The sequence below is a fragment of the Salvelinus namaycush genome, chromosome 19, assembly GCF_016432855.1.
Source record: "Salvelinus namaycush isolate Seneca chromosome 19, SaNama_1.0, whole genome shotgun sequence".
NCBI lineage: Eukaryota > Metazoa > Chordata > Actinopteri > Salmoniformes > Salmonidae > Salvelinus > Salvelinus namaycush.
This window is the reverse complement of record NC_052325.1, coordinates 19,370,084-19,387,963: the sequence shown is the minus strand read 5'-3', so window position 1 is coordinate 19,387,963 and position 17,880 is coordinate 19,370,084.

Here is a 17,880-nt window from a genome sequence, read left to right as displayed (position 1 = left end):
CACTGGTACTGTCAAGTAGACAGAAAGCAGTGTGGTTTAGAGTTTACTAAGAGCCTTTTTAGAAGGATACTGCCAATGAAGAAAGATGGCACCGATTTGGATCAAATATGATAATCTAGGTGCACTTGGACAAATGCCTAAGACAATGTACATACTGCTCTTTAGATAACTGATATTTTGCTGGCAAAATATGTATTACCGCTGTTGTTCTGTTTATTTTGCAGCGTATACCATATTTTGAATTGACACTGTCTTTTGTCTTGATAGTCTTTGGCCATTGGAATGGCCCTATGTATATGGCCAGGAACAGTTCACTGTTCAATTCAAACTTCTTCTCTCCTGCCTGGTCTATGTAACCTTCCTGGTCAAAGTAGCAGCTTATTTCTGTTTACATGACAGCGACGTGGACAAATTATATATCTACTCATAGTGCAACAGACATACGGTACTTCTATTACAACAGCTTATTGTTACTGTAAAGTATTGGCAATAGTATCTGTTTCCACTTTTTAGTTGTTGTAGTATCTCATATACTATTGTACATTGTACATTCCCACACTGCATTATTGTTATTAAATGAGCGCCCCTATTTTTGTATTTAATCACACCTTTATCTTTGATAACAAATATTTCTATAGGTGTTCTAATGCAACGGTATAGGCCTATTCTATGTTATAATTGTCTTAAATCTATTGTATGTCTGCCTATTTTCTTTGTCTAAACAAATCCACAAACATAACAACTCGCTATGAAGCAAGCATGATGCAAAGAAATTGTTTTTAGAGATGTTTTTTAGAATATACAGTACCAGTCAAAAGTTGACACCTACTCAATCAAGTTTTTTTTATTTTATTTGTACTATTTTCTACATAATAGAATAATAGTGAAGACATCAAAACTATGAAATAACACATGGAATCATGTAGTAAACAAAAAAGTGTTAAACCAATCAAAATATATTTTATATTTGTGATTCTTCAAAGTAGCCACCCTTTGCCTTGATGACAGCTTTGCACACTCTTGACATTCTCTCAACCAGCTTCAACTGGAATGCTTTTCCAACAGTTTTGAAGGAGTTCCCACATATGCTGAGCACTTGGCTACTTTTCCTTCACTGCGGTCCAATTCATCCCAAACCATCTCAATTGGGTTGAGGTCGGGTGATTGTGGAGGCCGGGTCATCTGATGCAGCACTCCAATACTATCCTTCTTGGTCAAATAGCCCTTAAACAGCGTGAAGGTGTGTTGGGTCCAAAACAAATGATAGTCCCACTAAGCGCAAACCAGATGGGATGGCATATCGCTGCAGAATGCTGTGGTAGCCATGCTGGTTAAGAGTGCCTTGAATTCTAAATAAATCACCAACAGTGTCACCAGCAAAGCACCCACACACCATCACACCTCTTCTTCCATGCTTCACGGTGGGAACCACACATGTGGAGATCCTCTGTTCAGATACTCTGCGTCTCACACGGCGGTTGGAACCAAAAATCTCAAATTAGGACTCATCAGACCAAAGGACAGATTTTCACCGGTCTAATGTCCATTGCTTGTGTTTCATGCTGGTTAAGTGTGCCTTAAGTGTGCCTTCCCACACCTCCTCCTCCATGCGTCACGGTGGGAACCACAAATGCGGATATAATCCGTTCACCTACTCTCACAAAGACAGGGTGGTTGAAAGAAAGGACAGATTTCCACCGGTCTAATGTCCATTGCTCGTGTTTCCTGGCCCAAGCAAGTATCTTCTTATTATTGGTGTCCTTCACTAGTGGTTTCTTTGGAGCAATTCGACCATGAAAGCCTGATTCACGCAGTCTCCTCTGAACAGTTGATGTTGAGATGTGTCTGTTACTTGAACTCTGTGAAGTATTTATTTGAGCTGCAATTTCTGAGGCTGGTAACTCTGCTGCAGAAGATAAATTCATTAAAGGTAACTGGGTCTTCTCTTCCTGTAGCGGTCCTCATGAGAACCAGTTTCATCATAGCGCTTGATGGTTTTTGCGACTGCACTTGAAGAAACTTTCAAAGTTCTTGACATTTTCTGGATTGACTGACCTTCATGTCCTAAAGTAATGATGTACTGTTGTTTTTCTTTGCTTATTTGAGCCATTTTTGCCATAATATGGACTTGGTCTTTTACCAAATAGGGCAATCTTCTGTATACCACTCTTACCTTGTCACAACACAACTGATTGGCTCAAACACATTAAGAAGGAAAGACATTTAAAAATATATATGTTTAACAAGGCACACCTCTTATCCTCATGAAGCTGGCTGAGAGAATGCCAAGAGTGTGCAAAGCTGTTTATTCTACAATGTAGAAAATAGTAAAAACATAAAGAAAATCCTTCAATGAGTAGGAGTGTCCAAACTTTTGACTGGTACTGTATGAAAAACATATGTCACACCACCTGTAGTAAAGAGCACACAATTGCTTTACTATCTGTTACAAAACATTTATGCAGAGGCATTATATGTTATATTTGTCACTGTAGATAATCTGTTTGTATTCTGTTTTATTCTCTCCTTCCAAAAGCATCGATGTGTGCATTAATTGCTTTGGCAACTCCCCCATTGAGGAAGACAGTGTCAGCACCAAGATTAGACTTTTGAAGAATGATCTACTTAACAAAACGTCACTGGGAAGAAAAAAATACAGATTATTGTTTTTGAATGTGAACTCGATAGTGTATAGTTAAAAGTATTTTTTAGATTTTTCACCGGCAGCTTTTACTGTGTGTATATGTAGAGGCCTTAGCTCAAAGTGCTTGTTGTTGGACCTACCGCTGTTGTACGAGCCGTCTTACCTCTGTTAGTTCAACCTTGTTAAAGAGTGATACATATAAAGTTGAAGCATCATGTGTAAATATATCTGTAGGCTATAGCCTATATATGAACTTATATGAGCCTATATGAACACAAAGAAGAAGTGATATTATTGACAGACTCCACACTCCTAGATGAAGAGCATACTTGAAGTGGAAATAGTGACGCTCCTGATTGTGCTGCATTTTTATACTTACTAAAAACGGCGCTAGATTTATATTTTTCTTGGTAAATGTAAAATATGAATAGTTTTGTGAAAATGACATGCTTTTTTATTATTCTTAAGCGCTAACCAACAAAACTGGTAAAAGAGAGGGTTACTGTGTATTGTTTTATACATATTGTATATGGTGTTTATTTTGGCACTATGAAAATGGGTTAGGAATGTGCACCTATATATTTGTTGTAATGATTATCATGTGGGGGACTCAGGTATTTGTCTTCTATGTACTTCTACTTTTGTATTTCTTAAAATACATATTGAAATACATATTTTTTTTATAAACTAAATAAATAAATAAATCATTTGGGATATTGCTTTCATTGATAGGTTCATCTCTGAAATTGGTGAATTTTGTGATGTTACAGATGCTACAAATTAAAATACCTGAAGAGAATATTGAGGTATTACCAAAACCAATGTTGCTACTGAAGTTTGCTTCCAATATCATTGAAATGAAATGAAGATACTGTGCTGTAAATAGCAAAATATTTGTTTATGACATGAGCTTTCCACTATTCAACTATAGATTGTTTTGTATGGATGTCAAGTGTGATGAAACAAGTTATTACCAGTTTGTATGGTGAAAGATAACCACACACAATCTATGTATCCTAGCACCTTATCCCATAAGAGTCTAAGACCCCTTGAAGTATCAAAAAAATACATAAACAAATTATTTGATGAAAAAAGTGTTTTGGCCTTACTGCTATTAGCCCATACACATGCACTGATTAACAGATTTACAATATGAACAGATATCTTAGAGGTATAAGAATGACCAGGACACATTTATATATATAGAGAGAGAGATATTACATGTATTTAACCCCTTATGGTACCATGGTACGTTCAGATGAGTCTTGTGAGGCCTATGGGCATACTAGAGCAAGTAAAATGATGGAATTAAGAAATATATAAATATTAGGACGAGCAATGTCGGAGTGGCATTGACTAAAATACAGTAGAATACCGTATATACATTTGAAATGAGTAAAGCAGTATGTAAACATTATTAAAGTGATTAGTGTTCCATTACTAAAGTGACCAGTGAGTACAAGTCTATGTTCATAGGGCAGCAGCCTCTAAGGTGTAGGGTTGAGTAACTGTGTGGTAGCTGGCTAGTGATGGCTTTTTAACAGTCTGATGGCCTTGAGATAGAAGCTGATTTTTCGTCTCTCGGTCCCAGCTTTGATGCACCTGTACTGACCTCGCCTTCTGGATGATAATGGGGTGAACAGGCCCTGGCTCAGGTGGTTGATGTCCTTGATGATCTTTTTGACCTTCCTGTGACATCGGGGGCTGTAGGTGTCCTGGAGGGCAGGCAGTGTGTCACCGGTGATGTGCTGGGCTGACCACACCACCCTATGGAGAGCCCTGCGGTTGCGGACGGTGCAGATACAGCCCGACAGGATTCTCTCAATTGCACATCTGTAAAGGTTTGTAAGAGCAAAGACAAATTTCTTCAGCCTCCTGAGGTTGAAGAGCCACTGTTGTGCCTTATTTACCACACTGTCTGTGTGGGTGCACCATTTCAGATTGTCAGTGAGGTGTACGCTGCGGAAATAGAACCTTTTCACCTACCTACTATTCATATACAGTTTTGACACACCTACTCATTCAAGGGTTTTTTGTTATTTTTACTATTTTCTACATTGGAGGATAATAGTAAAGACTTCAGAACTATGAAATAACACATGGAATCATATAGTAACCCCAAAAAGTGTTAAACAAATCAAAATATATGTTATATTTTAGATTCTTCAAAGTAGCCACCCTTTGCCTTGATTACAGCTTTGCACACTCTTGACATTCTCTCAACCAGCTTCACCTGGAATGCTTTTCCAATAGTCTTGAAGAAGTTCCCACATATGCTGAGCACTTGTTTGCTGCTTTTCCTTCACACTGCGGTCCAACTCATCCCAAACCATCTCAATTGGGTTGAGGTTGGGTGATTGTGGAGGCCGGGTCATCTGATGCAACACTCCATGACTCTCCTTCTTGGTCAAATAGCCCTTACACAGGCTGGAGGTGTGCTGGGTGATTGCCCTGTTGAAAAACAAAGGATAGTCCCACTGAACGCAAACCAGATGGGATGGCATATCACTGCAGAATGTTGTGTTAGCCATGCTGGTTAACTTCTTATGTCTGGGGGCGCTATTTTCACGTTCGGATGAAAAGCGTGCTAGAGTAAACTGCCTGCTACTCAGGCCCAGAAGCTAAACTGTGCATATTATTAGTAGATTTGGATAGAAAACACTCTGAAGTTTCTAAAACTGTTTGAATGATGTCTGTGAGTATAAGAGAACTCATATGGCAGGCAAAAACCTGAGAAGAAATCTAACCAGGAAGTGGGAAATCTGAGGTTTGTAGGTTTTCAAGTCTTTGCCTATACAAGATACAGTGTAAATTTGGTCCGATTGCACTTCCTAAGGCTTCCACTAGTTGTCAACAGTCTGTAGAACCTTATTTCAGGCTTCTACTGTGGAGGGGAAGCGAATAAGAGCCGTTTGACTAAGGGGTCTGGCAGAATGCCATGAGCTAAATCAGGCTCACGGCCGTGAGAGCGAGCTGCATTCCTTTTCATTTCTAAAGACAAAGGAATTGTCCAGTAGAAACATTATTGAAGATGTATAATAAAAACATCCTAAAGATTGATTCTATACATCGTTTGACATGTTTCTACGAACTGTAATGGAACTGTTTTGACTTTTCGTCTGGACTTTCGTCTAGACTTGCCCGCACCTTGTGAATTTCGGTTGGTGAACTAAATGCGCTAACAAAAAGGAGGTATTTGGACATAAAGATGAACTTTATCGAACAAAACGAACATTTATTGTGGAACTGCGATTCCTGGGAGTGCATTCCGATGAAGATCATCAAAGGTAAGTGAATATTTATAATGCTATTTCTGACTTTTGTTGACTCCACAACATGGTGGGTATCTGTATGGCTTGTTTTGGTGCGCTGTACTCAGATTATTGCATGGTGTGCTTTTGCCATAAAGTATTTTTGAAATCTGACACAGCGGTTGCATTAAGGAGAAGTATATCTTTAATTCCATGCATAACACTTGTATTTTCATCAACATTTATGATGAGTATTCCTGTAAATTGATGTGGCTCTCTACAAAATCACCAAATGTTTTGGAGGCAAAACAATACTGAACATAACGCGCCAATGTAAACTGAGATTTTTGGATATAAATATGAACTTTATCGAACAAAACATACATGTATTGTGTAACATGAAGTCCTATGAGTGCCATCTGATGAAGATCATCAAAGGTTAGTGATTCATTTTATCTCTATTTCTGCTTTTTGTGACTCCTCTCTTTGGCTGGTAAATGGCTGTGTTTTTCTGTGACTAGGCGCTGACCTAACATAATGAGATGGTGTGCTTTCGTCGTAAAGCCTTTTTGAAATCGGACACTGTGGTGGGATTAACAACAACTTTACCTTTAAAACGGTGTATAATACTTGTATGTTTGAGGAATTTTAATTGTGAGATTTCTGTTGTTTGAATTTGGCGCCCTGCACTTTCACTGGCTGTCGATCCCGTTAACGGGATTTCAGCCGTAAGAAGTTAAGTGTGCCTTGAATTCTAAATGAATCACAGACAGTGTCACCAGCAAAGCCCACCCACACCATCACACCTCCTCCTCCATGCTTCACGGTGGGAAATACACATTCAAATATCATCCGTTCACCTACTCTGCGCTTCACAAAGACACATTGGTTGGAACCAAAAATCTCACATTTGGATTCATCAGACCAAAGGACACCTGTCTAATGTACAATGCTTGTGTTTCTTGGCCCAAGCAAGTCTCTAATTATTATTTGTGTCCGTTAGTAGTGGTTTCTTTGCAACAATTCAACCATGAATGCCTGATTCACGCAGTCTCCTCTGAACAGTTGATGTTGATATGTGTCTATTACTTGGACCCTGTGAAGCATTTATTTGGGCTGCAATTCCTGAGTTAACTCTGAGTCTCCTTACCTGTGGTGGTCCTTATGAGGGCCAGTTCCATCATGGTGCTTGATGGTTTTCTGGATTGACTGACCTTAAAGTGATTATGGACTGTCGTTACTCTTTGCTTTTTTGAGCTGTTCTTGCCATAATATAGACTTAGTCTTTTACCAAATAGGGCAATCTTCTGTATACCACCCTTACCTTGTCACAACACAACTGATTGGCTCAAACACATTAAGAAGGAAAGAAATTCCACACGTTTACTTTTAACAAGGCACACCTGTTAATTGAAAGAATTCCAGGTGACTACCTCATGAAGCTGGCTGAGAGAATGCCAAGAGTGTGAAAAGCTGTCATCAAGGCAAAAGGTGGCTACTTTGAAGAATCATAAAATATATTTGTATTTGTTGAACACTGTTTTGATTACTACATGATTCCATATGTGTTATTTCATAGTTTTGATGTCTTCACTATTATTCTACAATTGCGAAAATAGTAAAACATTAAGAAAAACCCTTGAATGAGTAGGTGTGTCCATACTTTTGACTGGTACTGTACATTACTATTACAGAATTTCCACGTTGGTGAGGATATTGGAAATGTAATCTAATTCCATGTAATCGAAGGGTGATAACTTGTTTTTAACTAGGACAGAATAATTTATTCCTGACTTTATCCGACATAACCTGGGTACAGCAGATGCCCTTATTGTATAGGACACTTTTAAATGTTGTCACGCCCTGACCTTAGAGATCCTTTTTATGTCTCTATTTGGTTTGGTCAGGGTGTGATTTGGGGTGGGTATTTTATGTTCTATTATTTGTATTTCTATGTTTTGGCCGGGTATGGTTCTCAATCAGGGACAGCTGTCTATCGTTGTCTCTGATTGAGAACCATATTTAGGTAGCCCTTTTTCCCACCTGTCTTTGTGGGAAGTTGACTTTGTTTATGGCACTTAGCCTTAAGCTTCACAGTTTGTTTTGGAGTGTTTATTGTTTTGTTCGGCGTCTTTTCATTTATAATAAAAGAAAATGTACGCTCAACATGCTGCACCTTGGTCCAGTTCTTTCAACGGCCGTGACAAATGTGCCATTAGAGGCCAGGCAATTCAATATTCATCTTTAAAACAAAAGCAATTTAGGTCAAAAGAGTTCATATTAACAAATTAAATAGAAGGACTAACAGTACAGATAGATAGCCACAAAAACTGTACCATAGAGAGACAGAATAAGTTAGAGAAAAAAAAAATGATTGGAGAAACTTATTCAAGAAAGATCAACTGTAATATATAATAAAAATAAAGCGAACTGGATGGAATATGGGGAAAGATGAACCAAATGTTTGTTTTATTTTCAATATAAAAATGCTACCAAAAATAATTCACTTAAACTTGTTACAAATGACAAATTCAAATGTCATCACCCATCTAGACACAATACCACATAATGACACATTGTAAATTCTAAATTTCTGCAAATGTATTGAAAATTAAATACAAAAATATCTAATATACATAATTACTCACACTCCTAAGTCAATACTTTGTAGAAGCGTCTTTGGCATTGATTACAGCTGTGAGTCTTTCTGGGTAGATGTCTAAGAGCTTTGCAAACCTGTATTGTACAATATCTGCACATTATTCTTTTTTTAATTCTTCAAGCTCTGTCAAGTTGGTTGTTGATCATTTCTAGGCAGCCATTTTCAAGTCTTGCATAGATTTTTAAACCAATTTAATTCAAAATTGTAACTAGGCCTGTCAGGGACATTCAGTGTTGTTTTGGTGAGCAACTCCAGTCTAAATTTGGCCTTGTGTTTTAGGTTATTGTCCTCCTGAAAGGTGAATTGGTCTACCAGTGTGTGTTGGAAAGCAGACTGAACCAAGTTTTCCTCTAGGATTTTGCCTCTGCTTAGCTGTATTCCATTTATTTTTATCCCCCAAAAATTCCTAGTCCTTTTCAATGACACGCATTCCAATAACATTATGCAGCCACCACCATGCTTGAAAATATGAAGGGTGGTACTCAGTGATGTGTTGTGTTGGATTTGCCCCAAACATAACGCTTTGTATATAGGACTTCAAGTTCATTTCTTTGCCAAATTTTTTTCAGTTATACTTGAGTGCCTCATTGAAAACAGGATGCATGTTTTGGAATATTTTATTCCGTACAAGCTTCCTTCTTTTCACTCTGTCAATTAGGTTAGTATTGTGGAGTAAATACAAAATTGTTGATCCATCCTCAGTTTTCTCCTACCACAGCCATTAAACTCTGTAACTGTTTTAAAGTCACAATTGGCCTCATTGTGAAATCTCTGAGCAGTAGCCTTCCTGTCCGGCAACTGAGTTAGGAAGATAAATTGCTGTTTGAAATTCACTGCTCGACTGAGTGACCTTACAGATTATTGTATGCTTGGGGTACATAGATTAGGTTGTCATTCAAAAATCATGTTAAACCCGATTATTGCACACAGCGTGAATCCATGCAAATTATTATGTGACTTGCTTAGCACATTTTTACTCCTGAACTTATTTAGGCTTGCCATAACAAAGGGGTTGAATATGTATTGACTCAAGACGTTTGAGCTTTTCATTTTGAATACATTTTCAAAAATGTCTAAAATCATAATTCCAGAGAAGAGAAGAGGTATTTGGAGTGGACTTCTAGTCCGACTCAGGAGGCGTGCACACCATCCACCGCTTCCGAGTATTTTACTTGCTAATGTTCAGTCCCTGGACAATAAAGTAGATGAGCTCAGGGTGAGAATGTCCTTACAGAGAGACATCAGGAACTGTAACATACTCTGTTTCACGGAATTATGTCTCTCTCCGGATATACTGTCCCCGTCCATACAGTCAGCTGTGTTCGCAATACATTGTGCAGACAGGAATAAAAAAACTCTGGGGATAAGAAAGGCAGTGGTGTATGTTTCTTGATTAACTACTCATGTGATTGTGGTAACGTACAGTAACTCAAGTCCTTTTGTTCACCCGACCTAGAATATCTTACAATCAAATGTCGACCGTATTACCTCCCAAGAGATGTCTCTTCGGTTATAGTCACAGCCGTATATATTCCCCCTCAAGCCGATATCACAACGGCCCTCAAGGAACTACACTGGACTTTGTGCAAACTGGAAACCACATATCTTGAGGCCACATTTATTGTAACTGGGGATTTTAACAAAACAAATTTGAGGAAAATCCTACCTAAGTTCTATCAACACATTGCTTCTAGTACTCGCGCTACAAAACCTCTCAACCATTGTTACTCTCGCTTGCGGGACGGCTACAAAATTAATATATTTCTTAATTCCATTATTTTACTTTTAGATGTGTGTGTATTGCTGTGAATTGTTAGATAATGCTGCGCAATTGGAGCTACAGTAGGAACACAAGCATTTAGCTACACCAGCAAGAACATCTGCTAAATATGTGCATGTTACCAATAACATTTGATTTGGTTTGATTTTATTCATTTTAGAGATGTTCAGGACCAGTTTATTACTGGCCACCCATTCCAAAACAGACTGCAACTCTTTGTGGGTTTCAGTGAATTCATTAGCTGTGGTTGATGATGTGTATATGGTTGAATCATCAGCATACATGGACACACAAGCTTTGTTTAATGCCAGTGGCAGGTCATTGGTAAAAATAGAAAAGAGTAGAGGGGCTTGAGAGCTGCCCTGCGGAACTCCATATTTGACATTAGAGAAGCTTCCATTAAAGAAAACCCTCTGAGTTCTATTAGATAGATAGCTCTGAATCCACAATATGGCAGAGGTTGAAAAGCCATAACACATTAGTTTTCTCAACAACAGGTCAATAATAAGGTCAATAATGTCAAAGGCTGCACTGAAATCTAACAGTGCAGCTCCCACAATCTTATTATTATAAAAAATGTTCAACCAATCATCTGACATTTGTGTCAGTGCAGTACATGTTGAGTGCCCTTCTCTACAATTACACTGAAAGTCTGTTGTTAATTTGTTTACAGAGAAATAGCATTGTATTTGATCAAACACCATTTTTTCCACCAGTTTGCTAAGAGCTTGCAGCAAGCTGGTACGTCAGCTGTTAGAACCAGTAAAAGTTGCTTTGGCAGACCCGGCCTTGGTCGGCAGGATCACTGGATCGATAGTACTGTAGCGTGCCAGCAACTGATTCCAAACACCTCGCTGGATCCTAACTCAAATGGTAGCTAGCTACTAAGAAACTACTCAAACTGTTAAGAGAATTTTGTTATCAATGTTCATAAACTGAAATTCAATTAAACTACTCTGTCTGTTACTAAGAATTTGTAAGGTTCTTATTGAAATGAAACAGACAGAGGCCAGTCTACAATAGTCAGCAAAGTTTATTTACGAGAGCTCTGCTGTGCATATACAAAAACGTCCCTTTTATAATATTCTCTTAACCTGTTACTGAATAGGGGGCGCTATTTTCACTTTGGGAAAAAATCGTGCCCAAATTAAACGGCCTCGTACTCTGTTCTAGATCATACAATATGCATATTATTATTACTATTGGATAGAAAACACTGAAGTTTCTAAAACTGTTTGAATTATATCTGTGAGTAAAACAGAACTCATTTGGCAGCAAACTTCCAAACAGGAAGTGAAAATTCTGAAAATGGGGCTCTGTGTCAGGGCCTGCCTATTCAACTGGCTTATATTTATGGATCTGTATGCACTTCATACGCCTTCCACTAGATGTCAACAGGCAGTAGAATGTTGAATGGGGTGTCTAGCTTGATGTGAGACCGAATGAGAGCTTTTGGAGTGACAGGTCCGCTCTATTGTCAGTATTCAACTGCGCACCAGGGAACCCCACATTGTCTTCTGAAATGCGTTAGGTATACACGGCGAAATGCTCCGGCTCGGATTTTATTGGATATATATGAGAAAAACATCATAAAGTTGGATTTTCAACCGAGTTTGACCAGTTTATTCAACGTTTATTGGGACTTTTGGAATTTTTCGTTCCATGCGCTAAGAGTTCTTGGACATGTGCCCTCCACATGGCTAGCCAAAGTTGCTAATTCGACAGAAGAAATAGACATTCTAAAACAAAACAACGATTTATTCTGGAACTAGGACTCCTTGCACAACATTCTGATGGAAGATCATCAAAGGTAAGAGAATATTTATGATGTTATTTCGTATTTTTGTGGTTTATGTTGGCTCCAACAAGGCGGAGAATTGATGGGCGCTGTCTCACAATATTGCATGCTGTACGTTGTACTAAAGTTATTTTTTAAAATCGAACACATCGGTTGCATTAACCTGTTTGGGCTGCAGGGGCAGTATTGAGTAGCCGGATAAAAGGTGCCCATTTCAAACGGCCTCATACTCAATTCTTGCTCGTACAATATGCATATTATTATTACTATTGGATAGAAAACACTCTCTAGTTTCTAAAACCGTTTGAATTATATCTGTGAGTAAAACAGAACTCATTTTGCAGCAAACTTCCTGACAGGAAGTGGAAAATCTGAAATCGATGCTCTGTTCTAGGGCCTGCCTATAAATGTCCTTGATATTTATTAGAATACATGCACTTCATACGTCTTCCACTAGATGTCGACAGGCAGTGAGAGAAGAAATGGAGTGTGTAACTTGATCTGGGGTCGAATAAAAGCCCCCCGCATGACGTGTCACCAGTTTCCTGTTTTCTGGAGAGCGCGTGAAGGGACCTGGTTTTGCCTTCTGATAAGCTGTCGTTATAGACGACTAATATCTCCGGCTTTGATTTTATTTGATACATGTGACAATATCATCGTAAAGTATGTTTTTTCAATATAGTTTTATTAGATTATTGAAAATTTTTCGGGACGTTAGGCGTGTTGCGTTGTGTGCCTTTGTTCAGGAAGGAGAGCTTCGTGCCACTTTGCTAGCTTTCCGTGCTAATTGACTGGAGAAGAGGACATTCTAAATCCAAACAACGATTGTTCCCGACAAAGGACCCCTTGTACAACATTCTGATGAAAGATCATCAAAAGTAGGACCCATTTTATGATGCTATTTCATATATCTGTCGAACATGTGAAATAGTCGTTTGCGCCCAGATTTTGGGTCTCTCTCGCTATACCTAAGCTGGATGTCGTAATGAAGTTATTTTTTGAATTCTAACACGGCGATTGCATTAAGAACTAGTGTATCTATCATTTCCTATACAACATGTATTTTTTAGTAACGTTTATGTATAGTTATTTGGTCAGAATAGTTGAGTGCCATAAAAATATCCGCACATTCTGGGAAAAAGATGCTACGTTAGCACAATGTATAACCACTGATTTCAGCTCTAAATATGCACATTTTCGAACAAAACATAAGTGTATGTATAACCTGATGTTATAGGACTGTCATCTGATGAAGCTTATCAAGGTTAGTCAAAAATTATATATCTTTTGCTGGTTTATTCGCTATCGCTAACGTGCCTATTGCTATCGCTAATGTGCCTTGATGAATGAATGCGGTAGTGTGGTAGGCTATTGTAGTAAGCTAATATAATGCTATATTGTGTTTTCGCTGTAAAACACTTAAAAAATCGGAAATATTGTCTGGATTCACAAGATGTTTGTCTTTAATTTGCTATACACCATCGATTTTTCAGAAATGTTTTATGATGAGTATTTAGGTATTTGACGTTGGTGTCTGTAATTACTCTGGCTGCTTCGGTCCTATTTGTGACGGTAGCTGTGATGGTAGCTGCAATGTAAAACTGATTTATACCTCAAATATGCACATTTTTCGAACAAAACATAGATTTATTGTATAACATGTTATAAGACTGTCATCTGATGAAGTTGTTTCTTGGTTAGTTTAGTTGGTTCTTGGTTAGTTAGGTTGGCTTTGTGCATGCTACCTGTGCTGTGAAAAATGTCTGTCCTTTTTTGTATTTGGTGGCTTCTTAAGGCTGCAAGCCCGATATCGGTACACCTATGACAACATCCAGCTCAAAGTGCAGGGCGCGAAATTCAAAAAAATATTTTTTTTAAATATTTAACTTTCACACATTAACAAGTCCAAGACACCAAATGAAAGATACAGATCTTGTGAAAAAAGCCACCATTTCAGATTTTTAAAATGTTTTACAGGGAAGACAAAATATGTAAATCTATTAGCTAACCACGTTAGCAAAAGACACCACTTTTCTAACTCTTACTCCATCAGGTGCTATCACCAATTCGGCCAAATAAAGATATTGATAGCCACTAACCAAGAAAAAACCTCATCAGATGACAGTCTGATAACATATTTATTGTATAGGATAGGTTTTGTTAGAAAAATGTGCATATTTCAGGTATAAATCATAGTTTACAATTGCACCCACCATCACAACTCGACTAGAATAAATACAGAGAGCAACGTGTATTACCTAATTACTAATCATAAAACATTTCTTAAAAATACACAGCTCACAGCAATGGAAAGACACAGATCTTGTGAATTCAGACAATATTTCAGATTTTCTAAGTGTTTTACAGCGAAAACACAATAAATCGTTATATTAGCATACCACATATGCAAACGTTACCCGAGCATTGATTCAAGCCAAAGAGAGCGATATCGTTATCATCGCCAAAATATATTAATTTTTTCACTAACCTTCTCAGAATTCTTCCGATGACACTCCTGTAACATCATATTACAACATACATATAGAGTTTGTTCGAAAATGTGCATATTTAGCCACAAAAAACCGTGGTTATACAATGACAATACTAGCAAAACTAGCCTGAAAATGTCGGGCGCCATCTTTCACAGTGATCTTGTCTCATGGATAACTATTCATAAACTTGACTAAAAAAATATAAGTTGGACAGCTATCGAAAGACAAATTAGTTCTTAATGCAATCGCTGAATTACATTTCTAAAATTATCCTTACTGTGCAATACAGGGTTCGCCAAGCGAAGCTATACCAAACAAAATGGCGGAATATGCGTTTAACATTTTTCGACAGAACAACGATTTATCATCTTAAATATTTCTTACTATGAGGTGATCTTCCATCAGAATCTTGGGCAATGTATCCTTTCTTGGGTCTAATCTTCTTTTGGTCGAAAGATGTCCTCTTGTCCGTCGAAATGCCCACTAACGTTCGACCGGGACCCCGAAACGTGCCCGGCGCTTCAAAGTGCATCACATAGAAATGCCTCAAAATCGCACTAAACGGATATAAATTGCTATAAAACGGTTTAAATTAACTACCTTATGATGTTTTTAACACCTATAACGAGTAAAAACATGACCGGCGATATATTACTGGCTAAACAACAGCTTGGAAAGAAGCAGGTCCAACGTCCATCGTGCGTCAGGCGCAGGGAGCAAAAGAACGGTACATCCGGTCTTTGGTGTTTTATACAGGCCCTGATTGCGCAATCGACTCCATTCAAATTGTCACCACTTACTGACATCTAGAGGAAGGCGTGGGCAGTGTTTGTATCCTCATAGGATTTACAGGGACTTTAAAACTGACCTGGGACCAGAGGCCAACATTTCTGAAATCTCACTCCCTATCAGGAAAAGTGCTGTAGAATGAGTTCTGTTCCACTCAGAGACATAATTCAAACGGCTATAGAAACTAGAGAGTGTTTTCTATCCAATAATAACAATAATATGCATATTGTACGAGCAAGAATTGAGTACGAGGCCGTTTGAAATGGGCACCCTTAATCAGAGCTACTCAATACTGCCCCTGCAGCCATAAAAAGTTATAAGACTGTCATCTGATGAAGTTGTTTCTTGGTTAGTTTAGTTGGTTCTTGGTTAGTTAGGTTGGCTTTGTGCATGCTACCTGTGCTGTGAAAAATGTCTGTCTTTTTTTGTATTTGGTGGTGAGCTAACATAAATATATGTGGTGTTTTCGCTGTAAAACATTTTAAAAATCGGACATGTTGGCTGGATTCACAAGATGTTTATCTTTCATATGCTGTATTGGACTTGTTAATGTGTGAAAGTTAAATATTTCAAAAAAATATATTTTGAATTTCGCGCCCTGCACTTGAAGTGGCTGTTGTCATATTGTGCCCGGCTTCAGGCTTGCAGCCCAAAGAAGTTAAGAACCAGTGTATCTTTCATTTGCTGTGCAACATGTATTTTTTAGTAAAGTTTATGATGAGTTTTTTGGTTAGATTTCGTGACTGTCCAAAATTTCTCCGGACAATTTGGTGCATTATGGCTACGTATTCACAATGTAAAACCACGATTTGTACCTCTAAATATGCACATTTTTGAACAAAACATAAATGTATTGTATAACATGATGTTATAAGACTGTCATCTGATGAAGTTGTTCAAAGGTTAGTGATTAATTTTATCTCTATTTGTGGGTTTTGTGAAAGCTATGTTGGCGGTGAATAAATGGAGTTGTGTGTTTGGCTATTGTGGTGAGCTAATATAAATATATATTGTGTTTTCGCTGTAAAACATTTAAAAAATCGGACATGTTGGCTGGATTCACAAGATGTTTATCTTTGATTTGCTGTATTGGACTTGTTAATGTGTGGAAGTTAAATATTTCAAAAATATATCTTTGAATTTCGCGCGCTGCGGAATGTTGTGGGTGTTCCGCTAGCGGAACCCCGGGGTGAGAAAGGTTAACCTACGCATATACATACACACTAATATTTGGATTCTCTCTTCTTCTCCTGGAGTCTCACCAAAGTTTATTACCACACAGCTGACAGTTCCAGTCCCCTCCAGATACGGGAAATCTGGAGGGGCTCTCCATGTCCTATCTTATCTCCCCAGAGTTATAGCCGGGTGAGTTCAAACATAGTTTAATGATCCACTTTGATTTCTTTAGGCACACACATACCTTCCTCTCTTCCCATGTACATGCAACATAACCTCTTTCTTATGAACTAACATTATTTATAAATATAGAAAAACAGGGTAGAATTCAATCAGTTATAGTTCTACGTTAAATGTATACATCATTTAGTCATTATTCATAAAATCCATAACAAAAACTTTCACAACTTTCTAAAACAACAAACCGAGCTCTCCTTCGTTCCGTGTTCAACAGGAAGTGACGTGTACAGTGATGTGTATTGAGAGTAAGAATAGTCGAATACACCAGGTGCAGTTTCTAAATTTGGTTGAGCATCAGCAGTTTTTCTCTTGTTATGTCAGTCACTCAATTAGCCATGTCAGCTAACAATTGTTTGATTGGTATTTAATCTAACCAGCTATCTAAACTTGTAGTAATCATGGTTGAAAACTGACCGGGCACGTGCCCAGGGGCCCTGACCTCCAGTGGGCCCCCATTGATTTTGTTAGTCATTCTCACTCAGATATCTTATTTTTATTTCATTTATTTATTTTACCTTTAGTTAACTAGATATCTTATTAACATGGCATAAGTCAGTATAAAATGTGTAGAATTACAGGACATGTGCTTTAAATCATCAAACATTTCTCTCCACCCCATGGCAAAATAGGTAAAATTGCAGGATGAACTGTAAACAGACGACATTTTTTACCCTATGGCAAAATGAGTAGAATTGCATGCTTTTTAAAAAAATACAATTGCAGTTCTGTCCATCCTATGATGAAACGTGAATAATGGCAGAAAACTTGCTTTAACACTGCAACATTTTCTCTTTTCCCAGTGTTAAATATGTAGAATTGCAGGAAATTAACATACAAAAAAAAATATCTCCACCGTCAAGAGGGGGGCCACTAAAATGTTTTACTGCAAGGTGGGAGGCCCCCCAACCAAATCTCACTAAGGGACCCCATACTGTCTCTTTCTCTCACCCTGTTCACACTCACGTTGTACAACACATTTCACACAAGGGTTGTGATACAACTGATATTTTGTGATAAAACAAAGTCTTCACAACAAACAAAAAATGAT